A 16,231-nucleotide genomic window follows, 5' to 3' on the forward strand; every position below is an offset into this window, starting at 1 on the left:
AGAACAGACACCCACACTTTGTATTTCTTTATTTGCAGAGATCTCTGCCCTGATAACCTCAGGCCCCAGAGCAGCTGAAGCTGGCTGAGTTTAGAGTGGATCTGAGGCAAGGTGGGCAGGTCTCCAAGTGTCTGCTGCATCCACCCGTGCACTGCAGCCAGGATGGACCTGGGCGTGCCGACGGTGCTGTCAGAGAGCTGCCTTCAGTGTCCGGCTTAGTGGAGGCTGGGGTTTCCCTACACGGGGAGAGCTAGCCTGGGTGCTTGCAGGCTGAGAGGCATCTTTCCCCCCCCTCATATCCCTCAGGTTTTCTGTGGATGCTTTCACCATGCTTGGTGCCCTTAGTGTGGCTCAAACGCTTCACATGCCATTACCTGTGACAGAATTATTCACTGAGTGGCATCCAAAGCCTTGTGTGGTGTGGGTTTTTGTTAGTGTCCAGAAAGCTGGTTCCTGAATTCAGTATAGAACTGCTGTTCATTGTGCCATCAAAGCTGTCTGTTAATATAAGCATGAGGAGAGAATTTAATTTCAGATTGAAGTTTACGCCTCAGAACAGAACCTTTGTGGGCAAGCAAACTGTGGATGATTTGCATGATGTTTTGGAAGTGTGCTGTATTATCCCATGCTCGTGTGTTTGGAATAGGTGAAGTGGCTTTGGCTTGCACTGATGTGATATTTTCCTCTAGTGCTCAGTGATGAGCTCTAGATAGATGCTTGTGAAAATCATGCTACACAAAGATCATCCATCTTCTTGGCAAAAGGTGAGGCCCTGACTGGCCTCAGTGTGCCCTCAAGGCCTCTTTCTCCAAATCTGTGCAGCTGCTGACACCTCTGAGAGGCTAAATCCATCCATCTTTTGGAAGAAGAATGGCTTACTACTGCTCTAACAGAGAGTGAGTTATAAACCTTCCTCTCTCAAGTTTTCTGCTGTCTGGATGTGGAAATTTATTTTATCTTTGATAGTTCCTATCTTAAGCCAGCTGCAGTTGCTATCAAAAATTGTTGCCCAGAAAAGCTACAGATAGTTGAGAAACAGTGTCTGAGTGGCCCAGTTGTCAAGTGTAAGGTGGTACTTGTGGTGCATGGGGAGCTTCCTAACAGCTGAATATTCAAGTATCAATTAAAATAATTTGCAGCGTCATGCACTAATGATGAAAGTAGCTTGTGTCTTTATTGTAGCTGAAGATTTCAAGGGCCAAATCCACTGGAAATACAAACAGTGGTGCAAATTATATGTTAGAGCACAATTGTTTCCCTGCAGGCTATAAATAACTCCTATTTTAAGACACTGGGGGTTATTTGTCTCCTGTGGGAGAGACTGTATTCTGTGGTGTAGCTGACCAGAAAATGGTTGTTAGTGATAAAGTGGTGTAATTTGCATTGATTTATTATTCATTGGCTGTGCAGATCAAGTGCAGCTTACTCAGCAAGAGGGATTGATACCAAATTCTTTTGTCGCTTAAACAAATATCCCTGCTGAGTATAAGTGAGAGATGAGATTGTTACAGAAGAGTGGTATTATCAGACACCTTCTAGCTTGTAACTCTCTAAAATCTAAATCAAACTTACTGAGCATTTGACTCCAAACTTACTTTTGGGCTACCTAGGTAAACAGGGTTTGACAACTCTTAAAGGTAGATGCATATAAAAAAACTAAAAGGTAATTCCTTTGTAATTTAGACTTTGTCTAAATTTCCCACACCACGTAATATACACATCCTGCTTTGGAAGTTCTAGTGATTGCATCTGGCAACCTGCACCCATAATAATAGGCTTTTATTGGCTACTGCTTTTAGTGTGGGCAAAATTATTTTAAGCATAGGACATGATCATTCTTATAAGGATTTTGTCTGAAAATATTAACTTCAGAGCTTCCAGGTATTTTGAGTCATTGATTGAAGTGAGAATGATGTTATCAATGTGTACTTTGATGTTCCTCTGAAAACTGTACCTCTTGGAAGAAAACAATTTAAAAGACTGTTGGATTTCTTTTTTCTTGCTCCTCACCTTTTAGATCAGTTTTCTATTTGTGGTGGTTGTGGGAGAAAATCTGGAAATATTAATCAAATGCTTCCTCCAAAAACCAGAGGAATATATTTCTTAAGTGTTATTTTTAAGTTATTCCTGGGGGAAGGGAGGATGTTTTATGTTCAGATTCATTATCTTCAGGTGTGCATGGCCATTGCTGCAGGTGTTGAACCATCCCATTCTTCCCTGGACTATTATCAGCAATGATTTCACAGATTATTCTGTAATTCCACTGTGATTTGGCTAAGCAAAAAAGTAAAATTAGTTACAACATGGGAGGTAAAGCAATGCTGGAGGAAATTCGTAGAGGCTTTATGGTAATAATTTTTTCTTTGTACATTGACTGAGGATCAGTCTCCCTCCACAAGTCCTCATCTACAGTCAGCCTTTGAATAAACACTCCCTGTCCTGCCATGGGAGTTGCTGTTTGCAGCCTGTAGTGAACTGATGGAAAGAGTGCTGTAACTATAAATTACTCTTTTTGGGCCAATTGTTCTGGGCAATCTGAACAAAATAATAGTCTTGGAACTTAAATGTTCTCCTAAAAGAATCATGTCTAGTCATTTAAAACTGAACTATTTTGCAGCATATTCCTTCACATTTTTGCTAAAGGTTAACAAAATTGTTTAGACAGCTCTAGTTGGTGCACATCAATCTACTCTACAACCAGCTGATTAATGTGACTGATTTCTGCGGTGAATTTCTCTAATCACTTCTTATTTACAAACTGGGGTGGTTCTGTTTAAAGCAGCTATGCTGTGAGTGTTCATCCATCTTAAAAGTTCATTCCTTGACTGAGTAAGTTTAGGAAACACAAATCTAATGAACCTCAGTGACAAACAGTGCCCATAAAAGAAGAGGTCATATGCAACATCTCTGGTAGTGTTAATCCCTCCTGTCATCTCCTACAGACATAGTAAAATAAAATAAATTCTTGAAGTAAAGGGAAAGGAAATCATAACGAGTGTAGGCAAATGAGAGAAACAGTTACTCTGGAGCCTGCAAGGAGCTGCACAGGAAGCCAGGAAACTGTGGATTTTCATTATCCAGGCTATTAGCTGACAACTGGTGATGCAAAATAGTCTACAGCTTTTTTTGAGAAATTATTTAAACCTCATAGACTTACTCTGCTGGCAATTACAGAGGTTTTGTCTTTAGAAATAAGTAAAATTATTCAGTCTTTCTTCAAGTGGATTTAGGCACTAGGCCGATGTCTGTGCTGTGATACATTGTGTTTCATTACAGACTACAAGTGCTGAATCCCTCTGCATGTTTATTCTGTTGGTAAATATCACCCTAACTTGTATTACACAAATTCTTCCAATGGTAAACATAAGAAATATTCAGCAGCTGTGTGTCCCTATAGGGAACTCAGCTGGACATAGCCCACAGGTATTAGGACGCAGTGTAAGCAAAACTATTCACTTTATATTGACAAGCCAGTATAGCTCTGTGGAATTATAGCATGGCAGAAACAAGTCTCAAAGGTTTTGAAAGGTCAGATCTGTTCTACAGGATGTCAGCATAAGTTGTGGCATGCTGCTGATTTGGAAACAAAAAATCATGTAGGTGGATATGTGAATATTTAATTAATTATTTAAAGACTACTGAGAATCCCTTAGCCACCTTCAGCAGTCACTGTGCTTTTTACTTTTAAAGCAGGCATATTTTCCCTACACTTTTATGACTTGTTTCCTTCAATCACTATGTATGTCTGTGAGGATATTCTACACATGGCTTTCAGTGTAGGAATAATTCTGCAGGTTTCCTTTTACTCTCTTTACCTTCTGTTCTGATGACTCAGATGTGTTTGTGATATTTCCTAGTGGTGATTTCACCAGTTCATTAAGGCTTAGGTTATAGATCAAAATTCTGACCAATGTCACCTTCAGTTTAACTTTTCTTTTAGCATCTCTCGCAAAAAAAGTTATCTGGTGTTTTTGGATACTTGAGGACTTAAGAAGAAGCTGCTAAAGCTCTTGCCCCATCTTTCTTCACCTTGTGATTCTCTCTCTCTGCCTTGTTACTTTCCTGTTTTGGCATGTGCTCTTTCAACCTGTTACTGTCCCGTTAGACTGCTTCTACAAAAAGTCTTCTAGCCATATCACCTTAATTATTTTATTCTAAATTTCCCTATACTTTGCACTGCCTTAAACAAAAATGAACTTTATATTTGGAGCACTTAACATTATATCTTTATTTTATCTGCAATTTGTACAATTTTTGGAGACTGACTCTTGATCTCCATCAGCCCATGGTACCTTCCTCCCTCAGATTTTTGCTACAATTTAAAGTGGAACTTCAATGGTTTTGCTCTTTCTTAGTGCAAACCTCATCAAGATATGCAGATCCCTTCCCATTTACACTTTTGCTATGATTTATGCAGAAAATCTGGATTCTGGTGATCAGAATTCTCCCAGTTCCTAGAGAAGGCAAATTGGCAGATGAGAGAAAAGCTTGGACTGTGTTTCTTCTGGGTTGCATTCAAGAAATTAGAATATTTCTTAAGGGATAGTCTGTTTTGCTGTGTGGAGTGGCAGTAATTTTTGCTGATGAATATGTCAAGATGGGAAAGGATCCGAAGATGGTCACATGATATTCATGCCTGGCTTTAGTGTGCAGGATGTCAAAAAGGGAGAAGATATACTAGTGGATAATGAAAGAAGAGTATAAGTGATAGAAATGACAGTGATATTAATTGGACTATGAGGTCATTTAATGAAAAGTTTGTGCTTAACTTGACAAGGTGGTTGGTTGTGGTCAGTTTAAAGCAAGGAAAAGATTTGTACTTAAATACCAGGTTGTTAGGGAAGGGGAATCTGAACTACTATGTGTGAAGACAAATGTTGTAGAGGAGAATAGGTGCATAGCAGAATAATAATTTTGCTGGAAAAGTACCTACTGTGTCCAGGAAGAACACTAAGAGAAAGTAGTAGACTGTCCATGAGTGTAACTGTGAAATATCATTAAAAAACACCCAAGTCACCCCACCTCCTCCACACAAACATAAGAAGAAAGGACATAGTGAATAAAAGAGTATCTGTTTTGGTTTTAGCAGCTAATAATGAAATCATAGAAAAGCTAGACTTGGGAAGTAACTTAAGATCAAGTGATCAGGAATCGATTTAATTAAAATGAAGGGAGGATTAAAAATTTGTCCTTAATTAAAATTTGTCTTTGAGAGATAGCTAATGTGAGTTTACCAAGCTGCTGTTAATGCAAGTTGGCTGCTCTGAGAACTCATGGACCTTAATAGTGCAGAAATTGGGAGCTTTTGCAAATTCTCCAGCAGTCTGAATTTTACATCCCAAGGAAAGACACAAAGTTGTCAGAAAAGGGTGAAAGTTAGATTTGCTAGAACTAAGGCTGAATGGAAGCTAACAAATGATATTTATACACATAGAAAAAGAACTTTTGAATTATATAAATAGCTTTCAAATAGCAAGAGGACTAATATGTAACACCACTGCTCATGCAGGGATTAATTTAGAAGTGGGATGTATGAAAAATCCAACCCCACCCTCATATCTGTCTGAGGAAACCCATGTGGTGACCACTGGGAGAAAAAAATCTGAATGTGGTGGAAAGAAAGTTTGAATATGGCAGTGCTCCTGAATCGCATAGGAATAGATAAACTTATTAAGTGCACATTCAGATATTGAAGGTATGAATGCAAGGATTTTTAGCAGATCCTTCAACATGCACTGAACCACCTCTGGGCTCTATGCTTTGTGCTTAATTGTGTCTGCTAGCTGGGTCAGGAGTAGTTTTGTGGTGCCACATTGTGGCACTGGCACTGTACTTGGCATTGTGGTTGGCATTGTTGTTCTTGAGTATCATTGCATCAGTTCAGGAAAGTTTTAAGTATGTAAAGTTTAGGGACAAGTTGAAGAAGAACAAGTTGAAGAAGAACAAGTTGAAGAAGTATGAAAACAACATTAAATGTGATGTTGTGCTAGGAAACTGAAGAGTTTACTTGAAAGTTTTCTGCATAGCATGACCAGCTATTGTACCTTTTCTGCCCTGCAGAAGGCAGTGGCATTTTTGGGACACTCAAGGGGAGATTTTTGGGACACTCAGGAGGAGAATGCTGTCAGACTATCTAAAATAAAGAGTGAGAGCTTTAAGATGCTGAGACTGGAAGAAAATGACTGAAAGGGTACAAGAGAACTTGGTACTCAGAAGGAGAGAATGAAATATCATAAGTGATGTTAAATTTACTGTGCAAGCAACTCCCAGAGTTGGCATCAATTAAAGGAAGAGGAGGAAGTTTTGTAGGGAAGGCCTTTAGTGTCAGGGGAAGTTAATTTATGTTTATGGCAAAATGTAGAGTTTGAAAATTTGGGAGGTAAAATGGCACGTGTTTAAGTGCAAAGGAAATATCTTGGCAGGTGAAAAGGTGTGTCTAACAACATGGTTTCATAAGCTTCTCAATCAGATCTAAGGCTCCTGGTCTATGCCCCTCTCCTATTCCTTCCAGACCACCTTAGTCTGCTTTGGCAATGTTTAAATGGAATCTGAGCAATCAGTGCAGAGGTGACTCCTAAAGAGATCCCTTAATTGTGTTAAACTGGGAAGAATACTGTGGCAGTGGCAGAGCTTTCAAAATGCCCAAAAAATGTAGTGGGCAGAAGAGAGAAGTATCATTGACAGGAAAGATAGAGACTGAATTGAAATCCCAGTGAGGACGAGATGTCAGAGCGAGGATGATGACCAACAATATTGAAAGAACCAGAAGGGCCGTGTAAAGCGCTTTCATTCAAAGGGAAACGGTGGAAACTGGGCTGGGCATGATTCAGGATGGAGTTGGAAGAGAGGAAGTGGCTTTAGAGAGTGCAGTAGCTTTAGCCTGTGCTTGCAACAAGCCTGCAGATAAGGGAAAGGAGGAAAAGAGCTGCTGAAATAGGTAGGGCTAACTTCTTGTGGGTATCGAAGAGGGGGAACAGAGTGAGACAGAACAGGGCTGAAACAGAAATGTGTGGTCAAAGACAAATAGAAGAGGTTAAAGAACTTCAGATGAAGTTGGATAGCCTATAGGCTCTGTGTGGTGATACTTTAACAAACTGGCTTTTTGATACAAATTGGCAAAATCCAATGAGAGAATCAGAAATACCAGCAGCTTCATGCTTAATGAAGCAGAAACCGGCTAAACAAACTTTTTTCTCCAGGGAGTGGTAACTGATCTGGAGCAGCAAGGTGCTGCTGCTTGGTTTTCCCTCTTCTCCCCTGCATGGCCGCAGCAGCCAGCCGGGCACGGTGCCGGCGTGTGCCCTGCTGCGGGGCACGCTCGGCTCTGGAGGGAGAGCCGTGCATCCAGACTTCAGGGGCCGCACAGCCGAATTGTCTGGCTCTGCTCCAGCTGGTGATTGACCCAATAAACTCTAATGAATCTGGATTCCTGCAGTCTGATTTGCTTCCTCTCCTGGTTATGTGCCTCTCAGCCCATGAAGAGCTGAAACCTGAGTGCTGGCTTTGACAAAGGGAGTGAGAGAGGGGGAAGCAGGGGAAGAAAAGACAGATAACAGCCGAATGTAATCAGTGTTTTATTACCATCCTCAGGAAGTGGGAATGGCTTTAAAAAAGAAAAGTAGTGGGTTGGAGCAAAGAAAGTTAGTTATGGTGAGGTTATTTGACAGGAAATTACAAAATACAAACAGACAGAAGAAACACATTTTAAAACAGGGTAGGAAATCTCAAGTTACTTCACTGTGTATATTCAAAACCCTCAAAGCAAAGGCTGAAAATAGCAGTTTAAACAAAAGCTATCTTATCTGATAAAGGCATTTCAAGCACAAAAGGAAATTTATATATTGGGTTGACAGTCTTAAAATAAACTGATTGTCTTGATAACACCATAGATTTAATTGTGGGAAAAAAATTGGGTTCATTTGTATGACCTGCAGACACAGTAAATTCCCGTGTAAATTCATTCGTTTTCTTTTTTGTGTACCTTTCTTGTCTCCTAAGCAGTGTTTATCAATGTTTTCCAGAAATTGTAAAGGTAGATTTATGCATGTAGGACAAGACTGATAAATATGTGCATAATTTTTAGAATTCCATGCAGACCAGATACAATTCATTTCCTGTGCTGCTGGATGGGGTCATATTAATGATACTTCAGCAAGTAACATTCAGATTCAGAAAGATTTTGGCAGAAATACATTGTTTTGGGATGAGGCTATAATTTACAGTACTAGTGATCAGAATTATTATTTTATTAATATCATTCTTATTAGATTTGTGATAAGCTTTTGACTTTCTTTTCACTTTCTGTGAGGGAAGGAAATCATTCTGTTACCACAACACCTTTATCCTGTTGAGATTTCGAATAAACATCACATCCGTATAGATATGTGTCCTTCTAGTGAGATAGGGTATGTGTTACAGGGTTGAAACAATTTGGTTTGCTGTGAGAGAGGGGAGCATGGAGAAGGGGAGGAAGTAACAAATGATCTATTAGATTATCTAAGGCTTTGAATGCTGTGTGACAAAATATCTCATTTTCTTTTGACTGTAGCAGTGAGAAGAAGCATTAAGAGGTTTCTAGGTACACCTCCCTGGCTGCCATGACTTGGAACTTTGTGTTGCCTTCAGCTTCTTGCTCAGCAGGCTGCATATCTAACAGGGTATTACAATTCTGCACCTCGTCATACCTGCTCAGGCCTGGGAGATGTGTGTCTGGGATTTTTCCTCCCAGTTAATTTGTCTGCTGTGCCTGTAACTTCCTACTGCTAACACTGCTGAGCCTTCACAGTCAATGAACACAGCAAAATAAATTCTGGTGGGAGGGCACTTGCTTACTGAGTGCTGAGTTGGAAGGTGGTGAGGTGCACCATGGCTTTGCTCTGGCTAGGTTAGGTACATGGATATTTCCATCTGTACTTAAGTATTTCCTTTTTGAGGTGATCCTTGTGTGCCTGGAGATCTGTTAGGGACCACAGTGTTCAGAGGGTTTCACTGGAGTATAGCACAAAGATGAGTACACACCAGCTAATGTTGAGGAACACAAGACTGTGGGGCCTGGTTGTGTCTTGTTGCTGGAAAATCTTGCTAGGAGTCCTATAGAACTGTCAGGCTCTGATGGGGGTTTTACTCTGCTTAAGAAAGAACTATCAGCTGACAATGGGCTATGAGGATTGGGTTGCAGTATAAATTTTCTGAACTTGTGATTGTTGGGGTTGGCACTCAAAATAAATAGAAATGACAACTGTGTGGGATTTTATATTGATTTATGTCTTATTTAAATGACCTCTTTAACAGGATTTCATAACTCAATCAGATGACTTCATGAGGGAAAACTGTGGGAGGAAAGTAACTTCCTCCTTTAAAATGGGTGAGTGTTGATGTCAATATGAATTACTAATCCAAAACAGTGAGCCTTAAAAAAAAAAAAAAGGAAAATAAAAAAAAGAAACAACACTTAATTATCTTTCCAAAATGCTTATATTGAGTGCATGGAAAAACAGGTAATAGAACCATTCCTGACTATTTCTGTCATTAGATTTTGGAGTATTTTTATTTTCCTTTTTTTGGTATTGAAATCCTCTACAGTTACTCATTGATACAATTCTGAAATGTAAATGTGGTATTGTAGTAAAAAGAGATCAATAAATTGTAGTGTCCTATAGTTAGCTCTCAATGCTGATCCAAGTGTTGGGAACTTCTCTTTTTCCCACTTGTTTTTTCAGCAACAATCAATACCAACTGACACAGCTGATAGAAGATTTTCTTAGGCTTAAAGAGTTTGCATCAAAATTAACACCTCTTTAATTATTCTAAGATAATTAAAAAAGAATGTTGGCTATTACTATGACCCATCTTTTACAATCAGATCTTTCTTTTTTTGTTTGAAAGTTTAGATATGTATGAATGATATTTAAAGAGATTCCAGGTGATCATGATGCTAAATAATTTTCTTTCTGTCTTAGTGCTATTTTATAGCTATTATTTTATATATGTAAAAAATGGAAAATCGAGTTCTGGAGATGGAAAGTTATTGCCTTGCAACAATTCCTATCACAGGTTAATATTATGACCAGGTAGCCAGCATGTCTGCTGCTGAATACCTCTTGATGCTAGCTTTAAATTCTTAGCTAAGCTAAAAAGTAGCTGCTAGAGTTAGGCTGCAACCACATGAATAGTTTGCTTTAACACAGTTTTGCTGTTTTCACATTCATAATGGTAGTAAAATAGGTGGATGCATTAAAAAAAAAAAAAAAAAAAAAAAGAAAGCTGTGTTTTGTGTTAAATGGCGAAGTCTTTTCCCAAAGGCTACTTTGGGAAAATTCTGTTTGCTGGTTTTGAAAGGTGTGTATGTGAAGCTCATTGTGACTACTGAGCGCAAATAAAACCTAGGTCAAGAAACACAGAGATAGGTTGTCTCCTGGCTTTGGTTATGTGCATTACTTGAGCCAGTCTGTGACATCATGTGTCCTTTTCCTGTGACAGAGCTGAGACTACTTGTGGGTGACTGACTTGAGACAAGAGTAAATGGATGGGAACAGAAATAAGGAATCCAGCTTCCCTGACAGGGTTCTTCATGACTAACCCACTAAGTGTTCCAACCAAGCAAGGTGCTTCTGCAAGGCTGAGAGACTTACCAGTTGGATTTTGGGACTTTTAGGACTGTTCAGTGTTGTCTCATGTCTTTCATACTTGTCCCTGCATCTTTGTAACTGCACTGACCAGAGTGCTCTGACCTTATGGGGCTCAGAGAGTATCACTGGAGTATAGCACAAAGTTTGAGCTAATTAACCAGTAACAGATGTAAACCACATTCATACCCAACTGTATGTTATCCTTCTAGTTTATCTATACTTGCTTCCTTTGGAAACCATGAAGGCTGAACATATATATTTACAAGTATATGGTTTTAGTTTTGCAATATTTTATGGTTTCCAAATATAGACAATAGTGCAGTTTGTTTCAAGGTGTTTTGAATAGAGTAGCTGGCACATTTCCAGCATTTTTCCAATCAGTATCTGGCTTGCTTTTTAAAAAAATTAATTTTAAATATGAAGTGAGTATTTTGCAAAGCACTTAATCCAGCTTCAGTCTAGGACTGTAGCCTCTAGATATTGGTTGATATTTGTGATCTTTGCATCTGGAGAGGAACAATTCTGTGAAGCTTTGCTTCTCCTTTTCACAAAAAGCAAAGTTTCTTTCAAGCATTTCCAATTTTAGGAAGAAGGGTGAAAAAAAGTTGTCAGTAAAACTGAATTTTGTTATAAAACTTCAGGAGAGAGAAAATGCAAAAACATATTTTTAAAAATGTGCTAAAATTCTATAAAAATAAAGATTTTTAGGACATTCTCATTTCTGTTTTGTTGGTGTGGTCTGAATGTTCATGAATTAGCAGTGTCACTACATTCACTGTTGATGAAAAGCTTCTTCCTTCAGGGGCTTACTCAGTAAGCCTTGCAACCTGTGATGAGACCGGAAGGTGTTTTTCTCTGTTGTGAGGCTGGAAATCCATTTTATTTGTTGTGTATAAGACAGACAAAAGTCTCCTTATTCCCTTCACCCCTTCATGGGAAAGCTCTGCAGTTTGGCCTGAGGGAAGTAGGCTACAAAAGAAGGTATCAAATTTTGCAGCCGTTCCAATGGTGTTGCTGTTGCTCCTTGAACTCAGCCTGAGGGAGCCATTAGTGATCTCCTAGAAGCTGCTGAGGGGAACAGTAAAGTTTCTGTAGTGCTCAATCTGTCACAGCCATGGGACCTAGGCTCCTTGTTAAAACACAGTTGCAAAATTACTATATTCAAACCTGATACTATGTAAGAGTTTTCCAAGTAGTTTATGAAAACCGTGTGATATTGTTTACAATATTTTAACTGCTTACACAACTTTTTTGTCAAATTAATAGCCCAATATATAAATTGCTTTCTAATAATATTATTGGGCTTTTCAAATACAATGTTTTAAATTAAGTAGATAGAAAGAAATTATCCTTTTTTATTCCTGTATCCTCCAATTATCCCCCTAAGCAGAAGTTGATTCGTATAATATGATGGTGTAACATAAACTATAACCTGAACAATGTATTGAAGGGAAAAAAATATATGTAATATAGAAGTTTTAAATGAGATGAATGCTATTGTCAGAGTAGGACTGCATTAGAAAATGATTTTTTTTATTACTTAATACCAGTGCATAGTGAAACTATTTACACAATTATGAATTAGCAAGTATTTGAATTCTTTTAAGAAATTCTTTTGTTGACAAATGTTGTGGTGAATATAAAGTAACAGCAAATTCAGATTTCAGCACAAATACAATTTTACATGATTTATAACTGTCAAATGCGTGTGCTGCAGATTTTTTGTCTGAATGTACTAAACTAATTGGTGTTTCATAGATAGCTACAGTGGAACTGGTATCTGCCCTTGTTTGTTCCAGTTCAAACTACCTACTGGTGACTCTTGTGTAAACCAGCTTACACTCTTGAGTCTTGAACTACTTTACCTTTCTCTTGTCTCTCAAAGTGTCTTTTAGTTTAGTGTTATATGTAATGAGACAAAAAAAAAAAGGGAATAAAATTTTATATGAAGACACAGCGACCATGAGTGACATGAAATAGTAAGAGTTGGGCCTTAGCTCAAGTTCTGAGCAGAAATGTCCATGGAGGCTTGTTCTTCCATGCTGTCTCCTCTCCAGCAGTCTTGGTGTCAGTGGTCTGATGGCTGGCCTGTGACTTCAGCAGTAGTTAGCATTTTAAACTCATCCTCTTTAAAACTAGTGACTGACAGAAATTGAAGCATTGGAGTCAAGCAAATGATAACACATAAATGCTGGGAGACTGTGTTATGTGCCTCCCTGCAAAATTCCTTAAAACCTTTTCTCCTAGACATTCTGCCTTCCCACAGGGGAAAAACCCTCCCACTACGCCTTGGTTCATACTTGTACATCTGACACTGATGTCTGGTGTGTGGCAGTGATATGTCAGCTATATGACAGGCATTCCAGGTGATTTCAAAAATCTTTCACAGAGCCACAGACCCAAAGTAGCCGGTTTCTGCTGTGGTAGCACCACTGCTTTTAGTGTTGAATCCTGTTTTCCTGAATGATGAATGGGGACTTCTCCAAAGACCAGAGGAGCCATTTGGATTTGCAAATAATTAATTTGGATTACTGAATTCAGAGGGAGTTTTCCTGGGCTGTCTGGAAAACCATGAAAAAAACTAGCATCAAGGAATGAAAGATGCTGCAATTGTGTATAGGACAAACCCACTTACCCTTCCTCTATAATTTGAATTGGGTCAAGGAAGAAGACATCTTCCAATAATATGTTCACAGTCTGTAAGAGACCTTCTGCAGAACTGAGAACAGGTTCTGGGTCACTTCTGAAAAATCGGTGTTGGTCTATAACTAGCAGTCTGTTGGGTTGTGTTACAGCTGCCAAACAAAAAACATGTGTTGTCCTGCATATCCAGCTGTATTTCTCATGGAATTACCATGGCTATTGGAATTGGAGCAGAAACCCCTTTAATTTTGTAGTACAGTAATTGTGAAAAGATTTTTTCCACTACAGGAGTTTTGTCTTCATGTCTCCACTTAAGCAAAGTTTAACACCATTTGGAACTGTTTTCACTTGTAGAAAGGTAAACTCTGTGTAAGGATAACCATTTACTGGAATTCTAAGTAAATGGCAGATGGTATGGATGTATGATTTTGTCAAGTTAGGACACCAGGAAAGGGATCAAACTGTGGAAGAAATTGTCATAATAGAAACTATACCTATAACTAGCATGTAGAGATTTTAAATTATATTTAAATGAGGTCAGATGTGTTTGAGTGAATTACATCCAACAGGGAAAGATTAAAGATTGTCCCTATTGTTTAAACACACAGTTTCAAGCCTGTTTTAATATCTGATGGCAGTCTTGGTGTGCTCCTGGCCGTGCAGTGAGTCCTTCTCCCTTAGGAGAAGGAACCAACTCCACCTACCTAAACCCTCCTTTCAGGCAGTTGTAGTAAGCAATAGAGGACCTCTGACCCTCCTTTTCTCCAGGCTAAACATCCCACAGCTCCCTCAGCTGCTTCTCATCAGACTTGTGCTCCAGACCCTTCCCCAGCTCTGTTGCCCTTCTCTGGACATGCTCCAGCCCCTTGTGGTGAGGAACCCAGAACTGAGCACTGCACTTGAGGTGTGCCCTCACCAGTGCGAAGTACAGGGGGACTGCCCTGGTCCTACTGGCCACACTATTGCAGGTACAGGCCAGGATGGCAATGGTCTTCTTGGCTGCCTGGATTCACCCTAGCTTATGTTCAAGCTGCTGTCAATCAGCATGTCCAGGTTCTTTTCTGCTGGGCAACTTTCTGGCTGCTGCCCCAGCTTGTAGCACTGCCTGGGCTTGTTTGTGACCCAAGTGCAGAACTCAGAGCTTTGTTTTGTTGATCCTCATACATATGTCCTGAGACCATCAGTCCAGCCTGTCCAAATCCTTCTGTAGAGACTTCCTACCCTCCCCCAGATGGAGACTCCTGCCCCATCAGTTTGGTGTTGCCTGCAAACTGTCTGAGGGTGCTTTCAGTCCTCTTGTCCAGTCCTCAATAAAGATACTAAACAGGACTGGCCTGTCACCACCACTGTCTGGGCTGGGCTATCCAGCCAGTGTTTTACTCAGTGAGCAGTGCACCCATCCAATCCATTAGCACCCAGTTTCTCAAAAAGAATGCCATGGGAAATCATGTCAAAGGCATTACTAACATCCAGGTAGACAAAATCCACAGGCCTTCCCTCTTCCACCAAGCAGGTCACCTGGTCACAGAAAGAGATTAGTTTGGCCAAGGAGGACCTGCCTCTCATAAACCCATGCTGGCTGAGCCTGATCCCTTGGATACCCTGTCCATGTTGCATGTTGACACTCAGGCTGATGTTCCATGACCTCCCCTAGCATCAAGGTTAGGATGACAGGCCTGTAGTTCACCACATCCTCCTCAGGCCCTTCTTGTAAATGGGCATCCCATTTGCTGACGTCCAGTCAATGGGAATTCCCCATTTAGGAAGGACTGCTGGTAAATGATGTGTCATGGTTTGACACTGGCACAATGCCAGTGCCCCCATGAAAATGTAACCTCTCCATTGAATGCTGTGAAGTGGAATTGAGAACAGAGCAAAGCAAGCCCAAGCTTAATAACAGGGAAAAAAACTTTATTAAGCTACTACTACAAAAGAAAAAAAAAAAAGAAAGGAAAAAGGAAAAAAAAGAACACACAAAGATCAAAATGGAAACCTTGCAAAAGCATTCCTCCTCCCACCACCCAACTCCAACAAACTACAGTGAGACACAATCTGGACCCCAATCAGGTTTCCGCCCTCCAGACAATTGATACTCAGTCCATCGAGGGAACAGAGTCTCTCCTGTGCCACAGACCCCCCAAGAAACACAGCTCCACATCCTGTGTTTCCATGTCACACATGGCACCACCCGGAGAAAAAGTTTGCCATGGTGACCCTTCTCCTTTCCAATGCACGGTGCTCTCACCACCAATGCATGGATGGACAGACTGCTTTTAGGAGTTTTCTTTTCAAGGATGCCCTGCCAAGAGGGGAGAAAACAACAGTTCAGTTTTTCATTTTTTTAGGACCACAGTCCCCCCCATTTTCCCATTTTTCCCCTGGGGCCGAGGGTCCAACAACAGAGATCTTCTCTTCTCCTTCTCTGAGGACAGGAGGCACCACCACAAACCCCCTAACTTTTTCTCTGTTCACTCCACTTCTGTCTTTTCCCAGCTGAAGCAGGTCTCTTGACTTTGCTCTGGCATCCTCCTAAAATACAGTCTCTCTTGGAGGAGAAGATTGGTGCAATTTGTGGCCAACACGGAAAAAGTCCAGCCAAAAGCCACTCCTTGTCCCCCTCCCATCTAGAATTTCTCCTTCTAACATCCAAGGTCCAAGGTGTCCCTCTTCCTCTCTTTCAAACCGAGGAGGGGAAAAAGAAATTCACAAAGCTTTCATTTCTCAAGGAAGGGTTAATAGTCCCAACTCCCAAGGATGGCTCGATGCCCAGACTCTGGCGGCTCCCATGGCAGCTGGGCACCTTGCAGCCCCCCCTGCTCCTCCTTCCTCGCGGTAGAATTGCTGACAAAAACTGCTGCTGTCTCTTTCTCTCTCCCTCTTGGGAGAGAAACTCTGCGGGGGGAATGGAGACATCCCAGATTTCTCCACCCTTCCATCTGCAGGGGCCAGCCCGGTTCCAG

At 40.4% G+C, this 16,231-nt stretch overlaps 1 protein-coding gene across 46 annotated transcripts in view; it reads left to right on the plus strand.

The window, feature by feature from the left end:
• The window catches only part of LOC110483451 (uncharacterized), a 425,837-nt gene that overhangs the window by 143,752 nt on the left and 265,854 nt on the right, over positions 1–16,231 (plus strand). The window lies entirely within an intron of this gene.

The sequence above is a fragment of the Lonchura striata genome, chromosome 2 (genome assembly GCF_050655825.1).
Source record: "Lonchura striata isolate lonStrDom1 chromosome 2, ASM5065582v1, whole genome shotgun sequence".
NCBI classification, from domain to species: domain Eukaryota; kingdom Metazoa; phylum Chordata; class Aves; order Passeriformes; family Estrildidae; genus Lonchura; species Lonchura striata.